Source organism: Pteronotus mesoamericanus, unplaced genomic scaffold (assembly GCF_021234165.1).
Source record: "Pteronotus mesoamericanus isolate MK-2021 breed Mesoamerican mustached bat unplaced genomic scaffold, CSHL_Meso_final contig_20, whole genome shotgun sequence".
Taxonomy (NCBI): Eukaryota; Metazoa; Chordata; class Mammalia; order Chiroptera; family Mormoopidae; genus Pteronotus; species Pteronotus mesoamericanus.
In genome coordinates, this window is record NW_026555085.1 from 28,371,981 (window position 1) to 28,397,459 (window position 25,479).

Genomic DNA, 25,479 nt, shown 5'->3' on the forward strand with positions numbered 1-25,479 from the left:
GGCCATGTGCTAAAGGCTTTACATACATTATTTTAATTAATGGTCATCAAACATGGACACAGATATTAACTTTTAGCCCGCTCTACTGAGTATACAGGATTCAGAGAGTTTAAATCATGCTTCCAGATCACACAGGCCATTATAGCCAATCAGAATTCAAATCATGTTCTCCCTGACTTATGCTTCTAATCATAGTTTGAATGGACTATCTTGCAGCTACTATGATATGTTCATAAATTGTTATGCTGAGTAGTCTGATGTATACTATTAAAAACAAGACAACAGGCCCCAAATGGAGTCACTTATGCTAAGCCTCTTGTCATCAAACTGACACTTAATTATAGTTTTAGCTCTCCCAGAAATGAAGCCTTAAACAAATCAATCGGAAATAGCCTGATCAGCACTAGTTAGATAATCTGCCCGATAAGACAGATCCCATCCCCTAAAGGAAAGTACAGGCACACCTGAGAGGCATTGCAGGCTGGGTTCCAGACCACAGCAGTAAAGTGAGTATTGCAATAAAGTGAGTCACACAAATTTTCTGGTTCAGAGCATATATATTTTGCTCACATCTACTGTGGTTTATTAAGTGTGCAATAATAGCATTGTGTATAAAATATAACAATGTATATACATAATTAAAAATGCTGTATGCTAAAAAATGTTAGCCATCTGAGTCTTCAGCAAGTCATAATCTTTTTTGCTGGTGGAGGGTCTTGTCTCGATGTTGATGGCTGCTCGATAATCAGGGTGGTTGTTACTAAAGGTTGGGGTGGTTGTTACTAAAGGTTGGGGTGGTTGTAGCAATCTCTTAAACCAGAAAACAATGAAGTGTGCCACATCGATTGATTCTGTCTTTCCTGAATGATTTCTCTGTAGAATGTGATGAGGTTTGACAACCTTTAACTCACAGTAGAACGTCTTTCAAACTTGGAATCAATCCTCTCAAACCATGCTGTGATTTTATCAACTAAGTTTATGTAATATTCTAAATCTTATTGTTATTTAGAGTATCTTTATAGCAAATCACCAGGAATATATTTAATTTTAGGAAACAACTTTCTTTGCTCATCAACAAGAAGCAGCTCCTCATCCATTAGTGAGAATGCATCATCCTGATCATCAGATTGCAGTAATGCAGCCACTTCTGATTCTAGTTCTCTTGCTATTCCCACCACATCTGCAGTTACTTCCTCTACTTAAGTCTTAAACCCCTCAAAGTCACCCATGAGGGCTATGATCAACTTCCACCAGACTCCTGTTAATGTTGATATTTTACCCTTCCCATGTCTCACAAATGTTCTTAAAAACATCTAGAGTGGTGAATCCTTTCCAGAAGCATTTCAATATACTTTACCCAGATCTATCAGAGAAACCACAATGGCATCTAAAGCTTTACAAAAAGTATTTCTTTAATAATAAGATTTGAAAGTTGACATTACTCCAAATGGATGTGGTGTCAGAAAGCATCAAAACAACATTAATCTCACTGTACATCTCCATCAGAGCTCATGGGTGACCTGTTACATTGTCAATGAGTAGCAATATTTTAAAAGAACACTTTTTTCAGAGCAGTAGATCTCAACAGTGGGCTTACAATATTCAGTATACCATGTTGCAATCAAATATGCTATCATTCAGGTTTTGTTATTCCATTTGTAGAGCATAGGTAGAGTAGATTTATAACAACTTAAGGGCTCTAGGATTTTCAGAATGGTAAGTACACTTTAGCTTCAACTTAAAGGAACAAGCTGCATTAGCCCCTAACATAAAAGTCAGCCTGTCTTTTGAAACTAGGCACTGACTTTTCCTCTCTAGTTATGAAAGTCTTATATGGCATCATCTTGTAATAGAAACCTGAATTGTCTACTCTGAAACCCCCCCTTCATTATCTTAGATTTCTGGATAATATGCTGCAGCTTCTACATCAACTTCACCTTTCACTTTTATGTTCTGGATATGGCTTCTTTTTTTAAATCTCATAAACCAGCCTCTCCTAACTTCAAACTTTTCTCCTGTGGCTTCCTCCCTTCTCTCAGCCTTCATAGAATTGGAGCCAATTAATGCCTTGCCCTGGATTAGGTTTTGGTTTAAGGAAATGTTTTGGCTGGATTGATCTATCCAGACCACTACATTTTCCTCCATATTAGCAATAAAGTTGTTTGGCTTTCTTACCATTCATGTGTTTACTGAAGTAGCACTTTTAATTTCTTTTCAAAACAATTCCTTTGCATTCATAGCTTGGTTAATTGTTTGGTTCAAGAGTCCTAGCTTTTAGTCTACCTTTGTTATGACAGGCCTTTCTTACCTAATCATTTCTATCTAGCTTTTGACTTAAAGTGGGAGATGTGTGACTGTTCCTTTCACATGAACACTTAGAGGCCATTGCAGGGTTATTAGTTGGCCTAATTTCAGTATTGTTGTATCCCAGGAAATAGGAAGGTCCAAGGGGAGAGAGATCAGTGGCATGGTCAGAACACACACATTTATTAAGTTCATCATCTTACATGGGTGCAGTTCATGGTACTCCTAAACAATTACAATAGTAACATCAAAGATCACCTATCACAAATCACCATAAAAATATAATAATGGAAAAGTTTGGAATATTTCAAGAAGTACCAAAATGTGACATAGAGACATGAAGAGAGAAAATGTCACTTGAAAAATGGTACCAATAGGATATGTTCAACATAGGGTTGCCACAAAACTTTAATTTGGGGGGAAAAAAAGCAATATCTGTGAAGCACAATAAAACAAAAAACAAGGTATGTAGGTATGTCTCTAACTTAATGATAATCAACCTGCTTTTTTGCTTAGTATAATTTTTTATTCCCACTGTCTTCTTGCTAAGAAAGACATTCAGTTATAGAGCTCCCTCAGAGCTCCTGTCTATCTGCTGGATTGGAAGCTTCCCCATTCAAATAGTTTTTTGCTCAAATAAACTCATAATTTTTAATATGCCTCAGTTTACATTTTAACAGCTCCAATCAGAAAACTATATTCTTGTAGTCAAGAACATAGTGTTTGATTAGGAATAAAGATAAGTTTCTAAAAGAATACACTATTACGGTGTTTATAAAAATAGTTATATATCAGCTAGATGGAAATAACTATAAATTTATAAACAAATACACTTATTACCATGAAAAATAAAATAATAATAATAGCTGAAATTTGGAGACTGTATTATATGTCAAGTATACTGTAAAACATTTTATATAAATCAACTCATTTGAACTTTACAATAATACTCTGGCATGGAAATTATTTCCCCTATTTTAAGGAATAAAAAACAAAATGAAGCACAGGCTCACAGCTAATAAATAGCAGAGCCCACATTGTTAGTCATTGTCTGATACCACCATTATACATTTTAATGCTGTGACTATATGGTATATGTTCTAATGAGAGAGCAAACTGAGTGCATTGGCTGTTTAAGGAATAAAGAAATAAAGTCCATATGTGAGAGTATCATGAATATTTTAATGATCATAGAGGAAAGCAACTTGTGTAAATTTAGTAAGAGTTTGAAAGAGTGCACTGGCATTATATATTTGCTAGATGTCTTAGTATTTCTTTGAATATCAGGAAAAGAGTTAGGGGATGGTGGCATTGGCAGATCAGCAGCTATTTCACGATGTGATATCATAAATAAACTTTACTAATTTATACCACAGCAGAATTGTCTTTTCAAGTGAATGTCACTTAGAACAGTCATACTGGGAAAGACTGCAATTTATTACAAATGAAGCTTCCAATGTAAAAAAAAAAGAAAGAAGGAAAATTCTCTTTAAAGATTGTCAGTTTTCAAGTCAAATTCAATTATATACTGGCTACCATTTTTTTTTTACCATAACTGTTATTACCTATATAAAACTTTGCATGTTAGTAATATTATAAAAATAATGTTTGTAAATTGGTCAAATATGCACCCATACTTAAAAGGACCATCAAGATTTAGACATATGATACGATTTAAACAAACATAATAGCTTAGATTAGGCTGCTAATAATAATAAAAAAAAGAATAAGGAACCCCTTTCCCTAAATCCTAGTGGATCATAGCTCCAATCAGAAAACTATAAATACAGGTTTGTTTCTCACTCATACTCCAAACACAGATGAGCTACAGATCCACTTGATCTTCATTCTGGGACACAGGTTAATGGAGCATACTCTACCTGGGACATTGTCATCATTGCTAAAGAGGGAAAGGGACACTTGGCAAATACACTGGTTCTTAAATCTCCCACCAATATTTCATTTGCTATCTAAGTTACATGACCAAGTCCTAGATTTACTTTACCAGGAAAAGGCAAATACTTGTGACAATGGTAATATTTAGTACAGACAGATTAATATATGAGTGTTATTTATAAATGAGTGTTATTTATTAGTACATCTTAGGTTTATTGGTATAAGAAATTAAAACCACGTATTTAGAACAACTAGTCCATGGCCTGACATATTTAACATTTGATTAGTATCAGATTCCTATTAAAAATGTCACAACTACCTTAAATTAGTGGTTGTTTCCAGAATATCATTATTTTAAGAAAATGAGTGAAAAGTGTTCGTAGGACTATGCAGAATGCTGGCAGAACTCTGATAAAAATTTCAGTTAAAAGTAGATGGTTAATTTACCACAGAAGTATGGGGACTGGGGTAAAATGTTAAAGAGAATTGAACTAGACGCTTGTAGGTCTATTTAGACACAAGAGATTTGACAAGATACAACTCTAGTGCTCTCTAAAGAGGGCAAGCATGTCTCAATTTAATGAAAGAAAACATTACCAACATTACCTTAGGAGTTTGTTTTTTCCTAATGCTTTATTCATTAGTTAAGTTATGGTTATAATTTGATTCCTAAGTAACCTCCAGAGAGAATAAGAATGTAACGATTAGCTGATCTGAACATTTTGGTCCCTGTAAACCATAATCTTTTCATTTTTAACACCATAATCCTACAGCACAATACAAGTAAGTTCTCCTTTCTTAGCTTTTTAACTTTTTTTAAGCTTTTTAAAAAGCTTTTTAAAAGCTTTTTAGCTTTTTTTTTCATTTTATTCATTTTATTTACCCTCGCTGTTGACTACTTTGCTGTAGTTACACTGACCCCTTTGTGTTTCCTCAAAAACTTTGTTTCTCTTCCTAGATTGCTCTTTTCCCAGATTTTTACATATTTATTCCTTCATTTTCTCAGGTCTTCATTCAAATACATTTTCTTGGTGAGGCCTATTGAACCACACTGTTTGAAACTGCATCCCATTCCTCATCCACCGTTATCCTGTTTTATGTTTTTCCCTACTGCAAGTAATTTTCTTCTAGCATTCTATGAAATTTACTCATTTATCTTTTTCTTTTTGCCCATCTTCCACATTACAAGCTGAGCTCCGTGACAGTATGGATTTTGTCTGTCTAGGTCATGCTTCATTGATTCAAATTTTTGTTAAATAAATAAATTATTGTTAAATCTGTATGTGTTTATATTTTGTTTTACACACATTATTGATTTTGTTTTTCCTCAGAAGTCTCTGCTCCTTCCTGAGCAAGAACAAAACAATTCTTGAAAATCTGGAGAAACTGTTAGTCCTTGCAACGTGAGAATCAGAATCTGGAATGAGGTGATCCTTCTGAGGTACGTATGTGCCTGAAGGGTTTGTCTTGTCTGTGCAGCCATAGGGACCTATTTAATGGAACCTCTACCTTTTCCCCCTTAAGCAAAGAAACTTCCATAGTTAAAAAATATAAATATGTGGAAAGTGATAGACTTTGGTTCATAATATCTCCAATACATAATTGGCAACCTTGAAAAAGAAGGAAATACTGTTGTTTGTGAAAACATGGACCTTGGGGGCATTGAATGAAACAAACTAAATCAGACAGAGCGACAAATACTTTATAATAAGTGTCACTATTATGTGGAATCTGAAAAACAAAACAAAAAAAACAAACCTAGAAACAGAGAACAAAAAAAGTGGTTGCCAGGGACTCTGAGGTGAGGGAAATGAGGAGAGGTTGTTTTAACACACGAACTTTCAGCTCTAAGGTGAGGAAGATCTAAGGATCTAATGTATAAATTGGTGACTATAGTCGTTAATACTGTATTGTATAGTTTAAAATTGTTAAGAGAATAGAACTTAAAAGTTCTCACACACACAAAATATAAAAATTCTGAGGTGATGCATATGTAAATTGACTAGATAGGAGAAATCCTTTCATAATGTATATATATGACACTATCATGTTGTGAACTTTAATTACTTACAACTTTGTATGTCATTTATACCATAAAAAGCTGAAGAAATTGTATATTACCACACAAATGGAAAACCATTATTAAGTTCCTGAAGTGAAAAGTAAACAAAAAATAAATGAAACAAAAACATTACCAACCCATCTAAACTTTAAATTCCTCCTCTTTAAGTACTGGATTAAAATATCTATGTTGTTGCATGATTGGGAGATGTACAGAAGGTATTTATATTCATTTCTGGCAGCACATAGAAGATAAATTATATTTATAATTTATTATAATATGACTTTTTTTATAGGATTAAAGTGTAAATGCTGTAACATTATCTCCATGAATCCTTGCAAATCTGAAAGAAATGATTTTTAGTAATTATCAGATATCTCTGAAGGTTTGCCCAATCTTAGCTTCAGGTCTTTGCCTAAGTGCATTATTTCAGATACTTGCTAGTACTCATTAATGTATTACCACACGTACTTACTGAGCATCTAGTTTATATCAGTAATAGTCATGGTTCATTTGACCTGGCATGCACCAGTGCAGCATTCCTGCACCACAGTGTAACAGGTATTTTCTAAATAATTTAATGATGAGCATTGTGGATTTTACTGGACAAGAGAAGAAACATGACACAGAATTTTTACTTTTTGTTATGTCTAACTTATACTTTCATGCTATCCTGCCACCTGCCTTGGGGGTATAGTAATGGTTTATATTTGTAATAAATTTCTGTTGGTGGACTTGATTTATATTTGTTTTATTTACAAATATATATTAATAAATACATATTATTTGTATTTGATTTTATTACAAGTAATAAAATCAGTGGACTTGATTTAATTAACATCGTAGTCCACTCCTTTTCATCTTTTCTCCCTTCCTTTCCCTTCCCTTCCCTTTATTTCCCTTCCTTTCTCTCCCCTTTTCTTTCCCTTTCTTCCTCTCCCTTCCTCCCTCCCTCTCTCTCTCTCTCTTCCTCCCTCCTTCCTTCCCTTCCTTCCTTCCTCCTTCCCTCCTTCACTGCCTGCCCCCTCCCCTCCCCTCGCCTCCCCTTCCCTCCCCTCCCCTCCGCTCTCCTCTCCTCTCCTCTCCTCTCCTTTCCGATTTTGATAGGTTTATTAAGGCTGGGGACAATACAACAAAGGCTTAGGGTAGAAGAAACAACAGGGGAGCCCAGTCAGGATCTCTTTGGCTCTCTAAAATATTTATAAAAAAAGAAGTGAAGCCAAGTCAGGATTGCTGTTAGCTCAGTGGGAAGTCAGAGAAAAGAGGCCTTGAAGACAGTTTCAGGGATAAGCCTAGGATGAGCTGTCACTGCCTGCTGCCCTCCGCCCCATTTGCCAGTCTTATGAGGGCCTTTAGAGTTTAGGAGAAAAATCTAAGGATGCTTGCCTGTGAAAGAAGAAAGGCATGGGCAAGATCCAGAGAGATCCTGGAGGCCACTCCTTTCCTAAGCAAAGTAGATGGTTTCCTGTGAAATCCTGGGGACCTTCTATGCCTCTGCCTGTGTCAAAACCCTCTTTACCAGATTGCCTCAATATCTGCCTCTGTATTGGGTGTTTTCTCACCAGATTAAAAAGAATCCTTTAAAAAAAATAAGCCATTAATGTATATAAACTGAGAAGCATGATCAGTATAATATTTACATGCATCAATAATGTAATAGAAATAATAAACAGAGTAGGACAAAAGTAGGTTTATAGTTGTTAGTATGTGAGAGTTTATTCTTGCATTATTATTTATTAATTATTATATTACTTTGCATATGTATAACTGTATGCCTAATTTTGCCCCACATTGTATGTAAATAAGTATATCTCTATATTTATCAATCTATCAACTGTCTATCTAATTAGCTTTTCAGCCTCTGTTTCTTCTCTTTCTTCCTTTCCTCGCCCTCTTTACCCAACTTCCCCCAACTGGTCAGTTTTACATTTTAGACATGTTTTCCAAAAATGACTTTTCTGATCCTTTTCATTTTTCATGTGTTATCCTAACAAAATACATTATGGGCTTTCTATTGCCTCCTGAAATAAATGTAGTCTCCTTAGCTTAAAACTAAATACTCTAGGTCGGTCTTGCCTTTCTTACCATTTATCTGCTATTATCAACTACTCTAACCCTTTAATTGACAAACCTGGTTGAGTAGCTGAATCATCTGTGACGTTTTTAAAAATAAAGATTCCCGAATATAAATCTCTGAAAAGTAGGCCTGACAAGATGTATTTTACAAAGTGTCTCAAAATTATTCTAAAGCACAGGTAAGTATGAGGACCACTGCTTTTATCAACCTAGATTATAATTAAACATTATATTTTCTTACATCTGTTTGCTCCCAGTAATTCTGTCTGGAATATCATTTCCCAAACACTGCCTATTTAAAGCTTGTTTTTCACGCAGGTCATATTAAAATTCTAGCTCATTAAAAAAACTTCCTTGGATATTACCCAATAAAAATTAGCTAACTACAAATTTCAGATTATCCTTAAAGTATATTTATAACTTTTCATGGTGTCAGTGATTACACAGTTTGCTTATCTGTGGTTGAATATGTCCGAATAGTGGTTCCATTTTGAAAATGATTATAACTTACATAATAGGATGATACTTATGAATAACCTAATCAAATTAATATAGGTCTACTATAACCACATGATTAATAGATTTAAGAAGTAATGCCTGCAATTCAAACTAACACTTCTAACCATATGTAATTACAAAATAAAATAATAGATCTTCTTTAACCCAAAATGAGAATTTTGTAACAAGATATTTTATTGTTAACAATATTTAAATTTAAAAAGAGTTCAACTACCATATAAAATGGTTCCAGTTAGGCAGCCCAACAAATGCCATTCTTTAAGGAATAATCTAGGAAAACATGTAGTCTTGTTATTTAAAGACAGGTCAATAACAAATTATGAGACATTCCACAAAAGTATGAAAAAAAACTATCAATGTAAAAAACAGTAGAATAGTTGGACATTTATTGGACAAGTCCAGCAGCAATCTATTATAGTTAGTCGCTCAAGAATCTGGTGTGGATAGACCAGAGATCATGTATAATTTCACTCCTCTGTGCATGGCTGTTGCAATAGTAGCTCTCCCTCAGGTCACAGTATGGCTATATGGGGAAGCAACCCCCTCCATTACCATATGAAGGAGAAGAAAAAAGCCTGAGCTTGGTTCACGGATGGACTGACTTGGTATATAGATATAAACTTAAAATGGACTGCTGCTTCCTTACAGCTTTCTAGAAGTATACCAGGAAGATAAAGGTAAAAGGAAATTCTTTCTAATGGGCAAATCTTCAGTTAGAGAATGTCACCATCTCTCAGTAGAAATGGAAGTGGGCCAAGATAAAACCATGAATGGATTTATAGATAGTAGTAAACAACTATGTTGGTTTCTCACTGGACTGGAAGAAAAATCCTATGATTTAGGTCAGGGAAATTTGAAAAAGAGGCATACAGGTTGACTAATGAGAGTGGGCATGAAGGGTAAATATCTCTGGAATGTTATGTTATTGTTCACCATAGAATACCTGCAACAGTACATGGACTAAACTAAACAACCACATGGAAAGAACTCAGCCAGTTAAAATAAGTCATGTGTCTTCAGCAAGTAAAAAAAGCAGAAACAGAGTAGACAGAGTGATATTACAAAAATTTGCATGGAAACAAATGAATGTGAATAGTGACAGCAATAATGAAAAAGTGCACAGTGGGCGATATCATGCTACCTGATATCAAACTATACTACAAGGCCATATTAATTAAAACAGCATGGTACTTGTATTCAAACAGATACATTGATCAATGGAACCCAGAGATAAAACCACACCTATATGGTCAATTAATCTTTGACAAAGCAAATCAAGAAAATGCAATGGAGTAAAGGCAATCTATTTGGTAAATGGAGTTAAGAAAATTGGATGGATGCATACAAAAATGAACCTGGATCACCTTCTTATACTATATACAAGAATATATTCAAAATGGTTGAAAGACTTAAATATAAGACTAAAAACCATTAAACTACTGGAAGAAAACATAGGCAGTAAAATCTTTGAGATTAAGTAATATTTTTTTTCTGACATATCTTCTCAAGCAAGGGAAAGAAAACAAAACAAAAAAAGGGACTATTTCAAACTGAAAAGTTTTTGCACAGCAAGGGAAACTATCAACAAAATGAAAACACAACCCACTGAATAGAAGAAGATGTTGACTGATACATTTGATAAATGGTTAATATCCAAAATTTATAAAGAGGTTATGCAACTCAATACCAAAAAGCAACCCATTTGAAAAGTAGGCACAGGACAGACCTGGGTAGACACTTCTTCAAGGAGGACGTACATACAGATAGCCATAAATATAGAGAAACATGCTTAAAAACACTTTCAGAAAATTAAAATGGAAACTACAATGAGATATCACCTTACACCTGTCAGAAAAGCTATCAATATTAACAGACAAGCGCTGGCAAGAAAGTGAAAAGGGAACTGTGATGTACTGTTGGTGGGAATGCAGATTGGTGCAATCACTATGGAAAAAGTGTGGAAGTTCTTAAAAAAAACACAAAAACAAAAACCAGAACTGCCTTATGACCAGAGATTCCTCTTCTAAAGAAATCCAAAACCTTAATTCAAGAGAATATACGCACTCCCATGTTCATTGCAGTATTGTTTGCAATAGACAAGATATGGAAGTAATATAACGGTCCATCAATAGAATAGTGAATAAAAATAGTGGCACATACATATTTATGTATGTATACACACACACACACACACACACAATGGAACATTACTTGGTGATAAAAAAATGACATTTTACCATTTGTGACAGCATGGATGGAATTAGAAGATATTATACTAAGTGAAATAAGTCAGGCAGATAAAGACAAATATTCTATGGTATCACTTATATTTGGAACTTAAAACGCACACACACAAAATACAAACAAAATTGAAACAGACATAGATACAGAAAACAAATTAACAGAGGCCAGAAGGGAGAGGTAAGTGTTGGCGGGTAGGATGAAGTATGTGATGGACTTAAGGAGTACTAATTGGTAGTTACAGAATAGTCACAGAGATGTAAATTACAGGACAGGGAATGCAGTCAATAATATTGTAATATTTATCTATGGGGCTGGCTGAGCACTTGAGTTATTGTATGGAATACTTTGTAACATATATGAATGGCTATCCCCTGTGGTACACACTTGAAACTAGTCCAAAATAATGTTGAATGCATTCTGTAATCAAGAATAAAATAATAAGATAAGCAAAAACAGAGAAATTCATTGTGTAAAGGCAAACTGACTAGTGTCTCAGTTCAATCTATGAACCGAGGTAGAGTAGAAAATAATTAGTCTGATCAGAACTAGAAAAGCTTACAATACAATTTCTATTTTTCTATATGTCCCTAATTCCAATATTTACTTAAATAGAAAACACACAAGCCTATTTCACCATAGAAACACATGTCAATTTTATCACAAAAATCAATGATTAAATATATCCTGTGACTTTGATGCTTTCAAATTTAATATCCCAACATTAAAATAATTTTATCTGAAGTGCTTGTTTTAATCCTTGAATCAACAAGATAACTATTTCACTTATACAAAGTTAGAATCAATGGTTTATGAACTGTACATCAATTTGTAGTTGGGTAAACATAGTACTGTTTCTGAAATGAATTTTAAATGAATTTTAAAAACTATAATAAGCCTCTAAAAGATATAATTTTAAAATCCAGTTAAAATGAAATGTTAAGTGATAACCATAGTACTTTCCTTCTTTACTGAAATTTATGATTTACAAATTAATTTCATGTGTTCATTTGATTTACCCTTTAACCAAATTGTAAAGTTGATCTATCCACAGGAAAAAGTGGCACAGTTGTACTGCTGGGTGACTTTGTCTTATATACATAGTCATAAAAGTAAGTTTCAAAGTGATATCTTCTCATTTAACATGAGTAGCCCAATGTATATTATGAAGGAATCGAAAGAGTTTAAAGGTTAAAGATACAGTGGTGTGTCGGTAAGTGTTTGACTTTCAGAAAAAAAAAGGAGGGGGAAGGGCTTATTAATAACATTACATAATTCCTCTTGTTCAAATCATCCGATTTTCTTTTATTTCAATATACCAAATTATGTCACCCAACTCAAAAAATTCATAAAAATTTAATATTCAGTTCTCAGGAGCCAGTAAAGCTGGCTCTATCACACCATCAGAAAAGTACTTTCCCGATTGTTATTTGAGGTTTATCAGAATCAGAATAGTAGAAAAGTGGAATGTGTGGGTAACAGTGATGGGAAAGAGTGACCTAGGCAGTGGTTTGTGAGAGCTGGGATGTGGCAAAGACTGTTCCTCAACATGTTATAGGATAATATAGTCATTACTCAGCATAAAGGGGTTGAGGGTCAAAGTAACTTGAGGCAGGATTTTGCAGTACTGTGAGTATCAAGGTGATAAAAATGATTTTATTATTAACATTCACTGAGTCTGATGTCCTAGGCAAACACTGTGGTCATGGCATGCCACCCAGCTTAGGTGCCATTTGTGTGTTCAATTTTCAGGTAATAAAATGTAGCCACAGTGATTGTAACCTCCTGAAAATCAGGCTGTTGTTAACTGGTAGAGTCAGGATTCAAATACAGGGAGTCAAACACAGGAGTCTTCACTCTAAATATTCAAACAATTCTGTGAATAATAAAATAGAGATATTTCAGCTTTATTCTGTAAAAGTAAGAATAACTATTGAAAACTCTGTCAAAGCTAGAGACAAGGGGCATAGTAGTAAAGTAGCAGTTTTATCTGTTCAGTTGTTAATTAAAAATACCTGAATTATGGTGATGATAGTGGGAATAAAATTGTGACACATAACAGACAACCTTATTTTGTTTGAGCTCATCACCAAATTCTTCATCCTACTTCCTTTTTTATTAAAAAAACATATTACTTGTTTTTAAAATTATATAAATTAAAATAACAAAAATAATCATTCTAATCTTTTGATCTTACATATTTTGTATACTCCTTTTTAAATTTTAATTTTGTCCACATGCATACATCCTTGCATATATTAGCACTTTCACACTGCAAAAAATCATTATCTATACAATTTAAACATGTTGTGATTTTTTGGAAGGTCCACTTTGCTACACAGATTTCAGTCATACAATTTTAATGATTGAAGATTATTCCATGAGTATACATATCATAATCTATTTAATTATTTTGATAATAATGGTTTTTTGTATCAACATTTTACTTCTATAAATAATTAATGAAGATATTTATGCATACATACACATATATATTCCTTTTGGGTTATTTATAATTTATACAGGGAAATATTTTTTCTAAGAGAAATTATAATGTCCAATACATGAATATTTAACTTCCCTCATGTTTACCTCACTAAGTAAGTAGTGACATGCATATTCAAACAGTGAGGCATACATTTTCACCTACCAGGTAATTATTATTTTTAAGTAGCAATAACCAGTAGTGATGAATATAGAGTCGAAGGAGTACCCTCTCTTACATTCTGATGTAAGAATGCAATTCAGTTCAAAATTGTAAAACCTGACCAGAATGTAGGAAGCAACATAATTCAGTCAGCAATTTAGCCAAGGGTTGTAACCAATTTCCCCAGATGTGGCTAAAGAACAAACATGCCCAAAGTATTTTCCACAATAGAAATGTGTCCCAAAGAAATGTGCAGAGGTGTTTCAAAATATACCTAGAACAATGGTTATTGCAGTAATATTGGTAAAAGTCACAAATTAGAAAATATATAGAGGTCTATTACTGACATTAATTATACTATATCCTTATGATAAAACTTTAGGCATATTAAAAAGTATGCTATGGAAAATAAATTACTGTGAAATTTTTAAAAACATATTATTGCTAATTAAAACCTAAGGTGACAAATATTAGGTACTGCATAAAACTAATTATAAAACTAGCTCTTATATGCTATCAAAATAATGCTTTAGCACTGTACAACTGTTACTTTCCTTCTGGTAATAGGTATTTTGCAATCTTTGCTTTCTTTCTTTTTTTTTTAGTTCTGTAACTTCCCTATTTATATCATGTAGATGTATGGCTTTTTAATGAGAAAAATATATTCTGATGTGTCAAACTCTTCAATTAAAAATAGAACAAATATTTTCATATCATTTATGTATAACCAATTTGTTTTCAAAGAACCAGACTGATTTCCAATAGCAACATTGCTACTTGCTCTTGCTTTAGTTCAAATTTATCGATGTATTGTTGCTCAGTCCTTTATTTTTAGTGTTCCTGTGACATTTAGTTTTATATGTGTGTTGTAAATGTAGCATAACTTGGGATTTTGTTTTGAATCTGCTCCAGCAGATTTTGTTTTTTAAGAGGTGATTTCCAGCCATTTATGCTTGCTTAAGATTTATTATATCTGTTCCTGCATATGACAGCCTTCCTTTAATTTTTTAATGCTTCTCTTCTCTCCTCTCCCTTCCTCCCCCACTGTATTCTTCCCCTTTCCTTTCCCTCTCTTTTTCTCTCATATTTGCTATTCATGTTTTTCATGAACCTCCAGGGGTGTTTATTAACAATAATAATAATAAATACAATATTAAGTAAATAAATAATATTACAAGAATCAATTCTGTGTTTTACTTACTCACAGATGTAAACCTACTTTTGCTCACCCTGTACGTATTCTTTGAAAGGCAAAGACTCAACCTTTTATCTTTGCATCAAACACAAATTAACAAATGAACAAATGAATGAATCAATGAATCAATGACCCTAAGAATTGAAATACTTGTCAGTTCTGTCACACACCAGGAATTATCTTAAACTTTATTCACATTAAACCAACTCAATATTGACATAACTTGAATTCTAATTTAAAAAATAAAGAAATCAAATGTAGAACTTCTATTAAACACAATTCTTTTACTTTCTCCCTTAATGTATCACTTGTTTTGGCCTAAACCTCTATTTCATTTTTTAAAAATATTACTTTATCTTATACTATTTTTTGCATTTTTTATTGTTGTTCAAGTACAGTTGTCTCCATTTTCCCCTCACCACTTTCCCTTACCCCACCGAATCTCACCTCCTACCCTCAGCCTTAGCCCGCTTTGGCTTTGTCCATGGGTCCTTTATATACATGTCCCTTGATGACCCTTCCTCTTCTTTGCCCCATTATCCCCCTCCTGCCTCCTCTGGTTACTGTCAGCTTATTATTTATTTCAATGTCACTACTTATATTTTGCTTGTTTGTTTGTTTTGTTCATTAGGTTCCATTTACAGGTGAAATCATATGGATTTGTCTTTCATCACCTGGCTTATTTTACTTAGCATAATTTTTTTAAACAATAATTACATTTCTCAAAATCAATTTGTTTGTTTAGCAATATATTTTCTTGTATCAATAACTACATTATGCTTAACTTAACAGTGCTTTTTGCCACAGCATTCAAATTTAAGATTTCTCTTTTTCTCTCTTCCCTTCCCTTTTTTAACCTGGCAGTGGTTTTCTATATGTTTCTGGTACATCTGCCAGATTTATTTTTCAGGAAAGAAAGGTACTTAGATAGCATGTGCTTTGGGACCATAAATCTGGTCTTCTCTGAGAAATGGCTCTTTGGATTCTATCTTTTTGACACCACATGTTCTGTGACTCTCACATCATCGTCTTATATCAGTTATTGAAGAGGAGGATAAAACACAAAGCAATGATGATATTAACTCTTCTGAAATAGTCTTAGACAAAAAGAAATTCTGAGGAAGCTGATAATATAAGACTAGATTCCCATTCCTCATTCAATTTATCATCAAAATAAACCTCAGATTGATGGAAACAAAGGCTGAGAACTGACTTATAAGAACAAGAAAACAGGATAAATTTCTGCCTGATAATGATTGTAATGCTTGGTGTGCTAAGCTATTTACATAAATTTTTTTTTGTTTGACAAGCTCTAAGTCCAGATGCTTTCATAAGTAGCTTTTTTCAGTTATGGCTAGTTGTCTAAATATTCCTTTACATAAGAGTTCTGGTGCTAGTTAAATGGGGCTAAAGGCAATTTACATGTGTGTGTGTATGTGTGTGGTATGTCTAGAAAAAATCTAGCCATTGTTAATAGAAGAACAGTTTGTACAGCATTGATGTAACCTGGCAGCCAAGGAGAGCAGACTGGAATGCACTTGTGTGAACAATGATCACTTCACTGTACTCATCAGTGGAGGTGGTAGACACCATTGAATGAGCATGTGTACTGTGTGGTTGTCACATTCAAAATGACTGAGTAGAGGAATGAATCTGCATTACATTTTTTGTTAAGCTTAAAGATTCCTCCACAGAAACTATCTGGATAATTTGGAAGGCTTTTGGAGACAATGTAATGAGTGCAGCACAAATAAAAGTGTGGCACAAATGCATCAAAGATAGTCAAGAATCTGTTGAAAATGATCTAAATTCTGGAAGGCATGCAATGAGCAGAGCACCTGAGAATATTGAACATGTATGGGCTGCAGTCAACAAAGGCTGGCAGCTAATAGTGTGAGAACTAGAAGCTGATCTGGGGATTCCAAAAACTACTGAGATTTTGGACATATGATGTAGGCATGAAACATGTCATGGAAAAATTTGTTCTGCATCTCTGCTACCAGAGAAGAAGGAACATCATACTGCAGTTGGGAGAACTGTGTGAGGTCCTGAGGTGCCTGCTTTAAAAGTAACTGAGGCATTATTGTCCTATGTACAATGTTTCTTGTATCTGGTATCTTCTTCAATAAATATCTCTATTTCTCATTTTGTGTGGTTGAATACTTTCTGGACAAATCGTGTGTGTGTGTGTGTGTGTGTATAGTTTCTAGGCTTGGAGATACAGTAAAATTTCTATTATTAGACCTTATTTTATTCAGAAAATAAACGAGTGTTTAGTAAGAATAAATGATATGTAACAATGTGGACTATTATGTAGTGAGTCTTCCTATGCATGCACACACAGATGCTTGATAATCACACACACACAAATGTTCATATATCAAGATCATTCTAAACAGCTTACTTATAAGAATTTGTATGTCTCATCTTTCCCTAGATATTCTATAGATATATTCTATGTGTATGTATATGTATATGTATATATTATACTTATGTACTTATTTTGTTTCCTTAAACTTATAATATTTTTCTTTAATGCTTGAATTGTTTGGTATCTACTCTCTATCTGTATTACATTTCTTTGCATTTTACATGTAAACTCTAAGCAACTAGGAGGAGCTACAACTCTATGGTATTGAACATATTGTAATCTGTACTTGAAGAATGTCAGTTATGAGAAACAATTTAGGGAAAGCTATTACATATATATGTATATAAAATACATACACATAAATACATATATATATAAAATTTAAGTTACTAGGCATAAATTTACCGTCTTCCAATATATTCTGTTCATAAAAAATGCTTTGTCATTATTCTTGATGATAACACCTTGTAGTTAAAAATATTTTGCTGTGCTTTTTAGATCTCCCCTTATTTCAGCCATATTGATCCAATACAATTATATTGAATTAATATTTGCTTGAGTAGTTCACTATGAATGCAATGAAAACCTACTATTTCCTTTTGAGAAGTCAGATGAGATATATAAATTTAATTAGTCATTAGGTAATTACCAATGCTACATACATTTTTATAGACCCAATTCAATAAACAGTATATATTTTTTAATTTTGTATGGCAAAAATATAAAAAATTTACCATACTTGGTCTTTTAGATTTTAGGTGCTGTGCCTTTAATACATTATACTGTATATAACAAGGTTCATTTATAGTAAAAATAGATTATTCAATAAATGATGTTGAGAAAATTAGACAGATGCAGAAAAATAAAACTAGACCACCTTCTTACACCACACATAAGAATAACTTCAAAATGAATCAAATACTTAAATATTAGACCCAAAACAGTAAACATCCTGGAAGAAAATATAGGCAGCAAAATCTCAGACATTGCTCATAGCAATTTTTTATCAATTTATCTCCTCAGGCAAGGGAAACAAAAGAAAAAAAATAAACTAATGGTATTACATCAAATAAAATGTTTTTGCACAGCAAAGGAAATCATCAACAAAATAAAAAAGACAATCCATAGAATGGGAGACATATTTGCCAATACATATGATAAGGGGTTAATATCCAAAATTTATAAAGTACTTAACAAAACTCAATACCAAAAAAACCCAAACAACCCAATTTAAAAAATGGCCAAGGACCTGACTAGACACTTCTCCAAAGAGGACATACAGATTGCCAATTGACATATGAAAAGATGCTCAATGTCACTAATCATCAGAGAAATTCAAGTTAAAACCACAATGAGGAACCATCTCACACCTGTGAGATCGCTATCAATAAATCAACAAATACCAAGTGCTGGTAAGGATGTGGAGAAGGGGAAACCTTTTGCTCTGTTGGTGGGAATGTAAATTGGTGTGGCCACTGTGGAATATCTCAAAAAATTAAAAATGAATCTGCCTTTTGACCGAGTGATCCCACTTCTGGAAATATATCTGAAGGAACCCAAAATACTAATTCAAAAAAACCGAAGCATCCCTATGTTCATTGCAGGGTATTTACAGTCACCAAGGTATGGGAGCAGTCCATGTGTCCATCAACAGAAGAGTGAATAAAACAACTATGGAAGTTTTACACAATGGAATTCTACTCAGCCATAAAAAAGAAGAAATTTTTATCCTTTACAACAGTATGGATGGACATAGAGAACATTATGCTAAGTGAAATAAGCCAGTTAGAGGAAGATAAATACCATATGATTTCATTAATATGTGGAACCTAATGAACAAACTGAACAAACAAGCAAAACAGAGACAGGTTCAAAGGTGCAGAGCACTTGACAGCTAGAGGGTTGCAGGGAGGTTAGCAGTTGGAGGCATTGAGCAAAAAGGAAAAAGGACTTATGGTTATGGACAACAGTGTGATGATTGCTGGGAGATGGCATGTATAATTGGACTAAATGGTATTGGAAAAAAACAATGAAAATTAAAAAAATTACAGTGTACCTATCCTGTTATTTAAAAATTACTAGTAATAAGTCAGTTATTCAAAATATTTTTTCTCTTAGAGTATTTGATTCATCATCTTTAGGAGTTTAGAGTATGTAACTAATTCTTTTTTGCACTCACATATAGCTTATATACTCATATATCAAGATCATTCTAAACAACTTACTTTAATTTTATTTGCATGATGAATACCACTACAGTTATGGTTTTGAACACAAATACTGTATCAAATGAACCTGACTCAGAATATTGCTTCACCACTTACGTATATATGACCTTAATTTTGCTACACCTCATCTGTAAATCAGTCATAATGTCTATTTTACATATTGTTGCTGTAAAATTAGCATGGTGCTAGAAAATTGTCACACATTGTTTGTTATAGGATGCTATTCAATTTTATTATCTAGTAATCGAGTAAGAAAATATTAATATTATTGGTCTTCCATCTTAGACCAAATGCAATCATATTTACTATTACAAATTGAATCATACAAATGTAACTTGCAGCATTTGACTTCTGAGTGTTTTGTACTTTTAATTGAGGATGTAATGAAAATAAGTAATAAAATATGGACTTTGAGAATTTTTCCCTCTCTACATTTGAATCAGTGGATTGGCTCATACATGAAAACCATTTGATGAGAGAAGGTCATTATAGACTCCTTCATATTCAGAATATTTTCAATTTCCAAAGGGAAAATGGCAAGATACTTCCCACCTCAAGAATAGCTCTCAAATTTATGATTCATTTGTTCTGGATTACACAGAATCCTATCATCTTTTGAAAAATGAAAGCAACCCCATATATTATAGAATCATATGGCAACTGATACATAATATTGTAGTATAAGAAAAAAATTAGGTAGACACTTAAATAATTGCTTAAATGATTTGATTTTCATGATTGCCATTCATGTTTGTTTTTGAATCAGGTTTTTTCACTGCACACAGGTATACTGTCCAAAACTGTAGTAATAGGACATGCAGCTATTTAAATTTAATAAAAAATGTAATTTAAAGTTCAGTTCTGCAGTCACACGAGTCACATTTCAACTTTTCAATAGCCAAGTGTAGCTGGTGACTAGTGTAATGTGCAACCCAGACCAGAACACAGCCATCATCGCAGAATATTCTATGGGACAGCACTGACACAAAACAGCACTTTTCAACCTAAAAATGTTTTTTCTGTAAAGACTCTTTTGACAGGTTTTTTTCCTAATCACCCCTCACCATAAAATTTTAATGCCAGTGATATATTTTATGTGGCTGTGCCTTACACATATAAAGAATAAGATCCTCTTCCCCACTTGATAGTATGAGATGTAGGCCTATGAAAAAAGAAGAAATTGATCCATTGAACAACCCCATGAGGGGCAGAACAACATTTTGCTATGTGTTCACATTTAAAAATTCTATGAACAACTCATTTAATTTTACCTTCTGGGACATGCAAATATTGTACTTAAAATGAATATGTTGAGATAAAGTAAATTTTAAAGATTAATCCATTACTCTATTGCTCTATTAATATTTACGGCACATTACTTAACTTGAAATTTTTTACACCTTTCTTTTGTAATAAATGTAACTATGATAACAGCAACTACTCTCTATCTTCCTACCATCTTTCTTGTGGATATTCATAGCTACTGGGAAGTAGCTTTGTACATCCTGAAAAACAGAAGAAAGGTAATTTTTGCTCATCTGATCTTGAAAGACTCTTGAAAGGCAAAGATAAGACCAGTTTCTTTACCTTTTACTACAAAATCCAGGACTCTTTCTCCTACGCAATGTTGCTTTGATACATCAATGTGAAATGATACATCAGGTGCAGCTGACATCCATCCATAAAAGCCAACTGTAAAATTTTTAGTTTTGTGAACCAATTGACAGCACATTGTTGATAACTTGAAATCAGCCATGGTAGTCTTATGGACACATTAGAACTCAGAAAAAACAACAACTATGAATTAGGAGTTTGATTTTTCCCTAGGAGAAACAGCTGTTAAACATATGGCAACACCTCATTGTTAAACACATTTAAAAAAATCAGTATTAACCTCTGAAACCCAATTATTCTCTTAAACCTTTATTAAACTTCTGGAAATGACAGAACTGGTAGAAATTGTCAATGATATAATAATAATTCTCCATAAACCCTAGGAATTTATGAGGCAATTTTCATGAAGTCAGTGTTTAACAATGTTTGGCATCAAGCATCATTAAAATTTACATCTATTACTCCCTATCAGTAGAACTAACATATAATCATTAATGCTAACAGTGTTTGTTTTACAACTAACAATGAGCTAACCTTCATAAAGACAAACAAATTTGTGAAGAGCATATTATTTACCTAAAGGCTGTGTCAGATTTCCCAGGTCTGGGATAGAAAAGTTTCAGGGAAAATGAATGCAAGAGTTTGACCTGGCATGCCATTATTTTCTTTTTTCTTCTAAACTGATAGTTTCTTAACAAGGTCACTGCTGATTATACTGGTACTCCTTGGTCTCCACATATCTTGAGAACATTGTAGATTAGTGTACGGTCATTTTGTGTATATTATGATGATTGTTTCTGTATTTTTTTCTCAAAATGGTATCTTAGTAATCCAGCAACAGGAGAAATGAATATGAATAAATCAATGTATTTTAGAATTTTCCCATTGTTGTTGAATAGCCTTATAAGTTCAAACTTAATACCTGAGAGCAAAACATTTCTCAAAATATTTTGCAAATAACACCAATTAGAAAAGACAATTCCCCCAAAAAACAACTTTTGTGTTATTACTAAATTTTAAGCCATTTCTGAGCAAGTAAATCTGTTCTCTACCCATGTGAACCATCTTTTTTGCATATTTAAAGTTTTCCTTAGACTGACTTTTCTCTCAGCTTCTAATACTAAATGAAACCTTTTATGAGTGTGCTTGGCTTTCTCCTGATGACACCAAGATTTTTGAAACAACTCACCATTGAAAGCTGCTCGCTCTTTCATTTGGACAGACGCCAAAAAACAGTAGAAAGGGGCTAGCAGAGTTTGTGTCCTATTTTCAGACATGTATTCTAGCACAATGATTTAACATTATTTCTCTTTGGAAATTTGTTCATTCAGGTAAACTATCTTCTCCCAACTTTCTTGTATGGTTCTAGCCATTATTTGGGGTGACTTTCATATCAAAGTTTTAGCTTCTTTCACCTCATATAACTTTTCAATGATGGCCGTTACAGCCATCTACTAACCAGCCATACACAGATGCATACCTTTTGGAACTTAACATTGTGAATTGTTCTCTAAAAAACACCTAGGCTTTTCTTCATAATTACAATCCATTCTAACTCTTGGTTTATCCCCCCTTTGCACTGTAAACATACTGTATTCTTTGATTTTAAGATGTACACATTGACCTTGGAATCTTTTTCTTTTTCCATTTATGATGCATCAAATAATGATGAGTCTATAACTGATAGGACCTTAGATTTAATTAAACGTACTTGATTTTATTTGATTCTTTCAACAAAGTTCTCTCATTTCTGTCTACCCTTAGTCCTTTCCTCCCTCATTCCTTTTTCTCATCCTTCCTCTCCCCTTCAGGAACAACCTGACTCCTCATGCTTTTTATACAGCATTTTCATATATACAGAATTTTCAAATATTCACCTGCCATCCTTTCTTTTCTCTAAGCCTCATAATTTCATTTTGGATGAATTGCTTGAAGTCTCCACATAATTTTATTTTTTCAAGTTTAAAATAAAATTCACCTCCATTACTTCTTTCTCAGTAATATCCCACTCTTCTTATTCCAAAAAACAACCTCCATAAATTTTTCTCCACCCTTTTACAATTTACTTCTTTATGGAAATTTTCCAAGGCTCAAAACTGGAGAGGTACATTCAACTTGTACACCTTTCATAAGTCTGCTTCATTAGGTAACAATCCCATCCCTTCTACTTCCACAGCCACAAGTCCAAAGCAGGCCCCCATTTATTTCATAGTCAAAATCATCTAAGAAACTGTCACTTGTTTTTCTTCAACTTAACTTATACTTCATAGAATTTCAAAATCAATCATCCTACAGAGGCAGTTCCTGTATTGCTACTCTCTTGTTTGAAGGCTTTCAATGGCTACCTGCTACCAAGTGTGAAGTATAAAATCCCCATTTCTTCATTCTGACTGGTAATCAAAAATCAAAACTTGTCCTATCAATCATGAGCTTTGTGAGAAGAAAAGAAAATAGACATTTTATCAAGCCTTTAATTAAAACACTGTGAGACAAAAGAACAGCTAAAAGATGAGCATTCTACAGGAAGATTAAAGATTAGTAAAGATTATTTATAGTTTAAGTTTTTCCTAGAATTGAGTACTGTTCATTTCTCAGTAGGTATAGGGAAAGTGAGTGTGTGTTAGTCACAGAATAGGATGCAGGAACAGACAGAATGGGGTTACAGTTTAGTACCCTTTGGTTAGACAATTTGGGTTTAGCAAGAGGGATAGTGAATAACAAGTGTGGGCTAGGCTCCTGCAAGAGTAAGTGGGAAAATATTAGTTTTGTTGGATCTTCCACAGTTTGAATTCATAATTAATATGTAGAAGTGATTGAATGTTATCCTCAATAAAAATGTAGAAACATTTCTTAGTTTCACCACCAGCCACATTTTATAGTTTATTTAAGCAATAGTATACTATTATTTCAGTGTTAAGAATTTTCTTAATCAGAAAAGAGATCTCTCTGTTGATTTTAATATTAATGGAATTATATTAGCTTAGGGATTATTTAAGGTTGTAATGCACTGCATTTGAGAGAAGTATTATATTTTCTATATAGAATTAATATAAAATAGATTATAGTTTTCTACTAATTTATTCAAAAAATATAAGGGGGCAAGGGAAAGAGGGGGGAAGGGGAAAAGTATAAAAAGTAAATAAATTAATTAAAAAAAAAAAAAAAAAAATAAAATATAGTAGAATATCAATATAAATTAAAATTAAATTTATTATGAAAAAGAGTATGGAGTTTCCTCAAAAATTAAAATTAGTAACTTTACTAATTTTATTTCATTTCTGGGTATATACCTGCAGGAAACAAAGACACTATTTACAAAAAAATCTGAACCTCTGGGATATCTTCAAATGTACCAACATTTGAGTCACAGTGGTGCTGGGAGGAGAAGAGAAGGAACAAGAAATTAAAAATGTCTTTGAAAAAATAATGAAAGAAAACTGCCCTAATTTGATCAAGGAAATAGACATACAAGTCCAGGAAACACAGAGAGCCCCAAACAAGATGGACCCAAAGAGGACCAAACCAAGACACACCAAAATTAAAATACCAAAGGTTAAAGATAAAGAGAAGATCTTAAAAGCAACAAGAAAAAAGCAGATAGTTACTTAGAAAGGAGTTTCCATAAGATTCTCAACTGGTTTCTCAGAAGAAACTATGCAGGCAAGAAGGGACTGGCAAGAAGTATTCAAAGTGATGAAAAACAAGGACCTACAACCTAGATTAATCTATCCAGCAAAGCTATCATTTAGATTTGAAGGGCAGATAAAGTGCTTTCCAGACAAGGTAAAGATAAAGGAGTTCATCCTCACCAAGCCAGTATTATATGAAATACAAAAGGGAATTATATAAGAAAAAGAAGATCAAAACAATGAACATTAAAAGGGCAATAAATTCACAACTATCAATAATTGAGTCCAAGTAACAAACTAAGCAAACAAGTAGAATGAGAACAGAATCATAGATATGGAGATCACTTAGAGAATTTTCATTTGGGATGGGGAATCAGGAGAATGGAGGGGAAGTACAGGGATTAAGAAGCACAAATTGATAGGTACAAAATAGATAGTGGTTAGGAACAGTATAAGTAATGGAGTAGCCAAAGAACTTACAGGCATGACCCGTGAACATGAAGTAAGGGGAGGATTGCTAGAGGGAGTGGTGGTACTAGTGGAGGGGAGCAGAGGGGGAAAGTTGGGATAACTGTAATAGCATAATCAATAAAATATATTTAACAAAAATATTTACTTCCCATGTTCATAGCAGCATTTTCTATAATAGTCAAGTCAAAGAAACAAACTAAATTTCCTCTGATAGATGAATGAATAA

The 25,479-nt window shown here is 33.1% G+C and overlaps 1 protein-coding gene across 1 annotated transcript in view; it reads right to left on the reverse strand.

Moving 5' to 3' along the window:
• The window catches only part of EYS (eyes shut homolog), a 1,478,297-nt gene that overhangs the window by 920,420 nt on the left and 532,398 nt on the right, over positions 1-25,479 (reverse strand).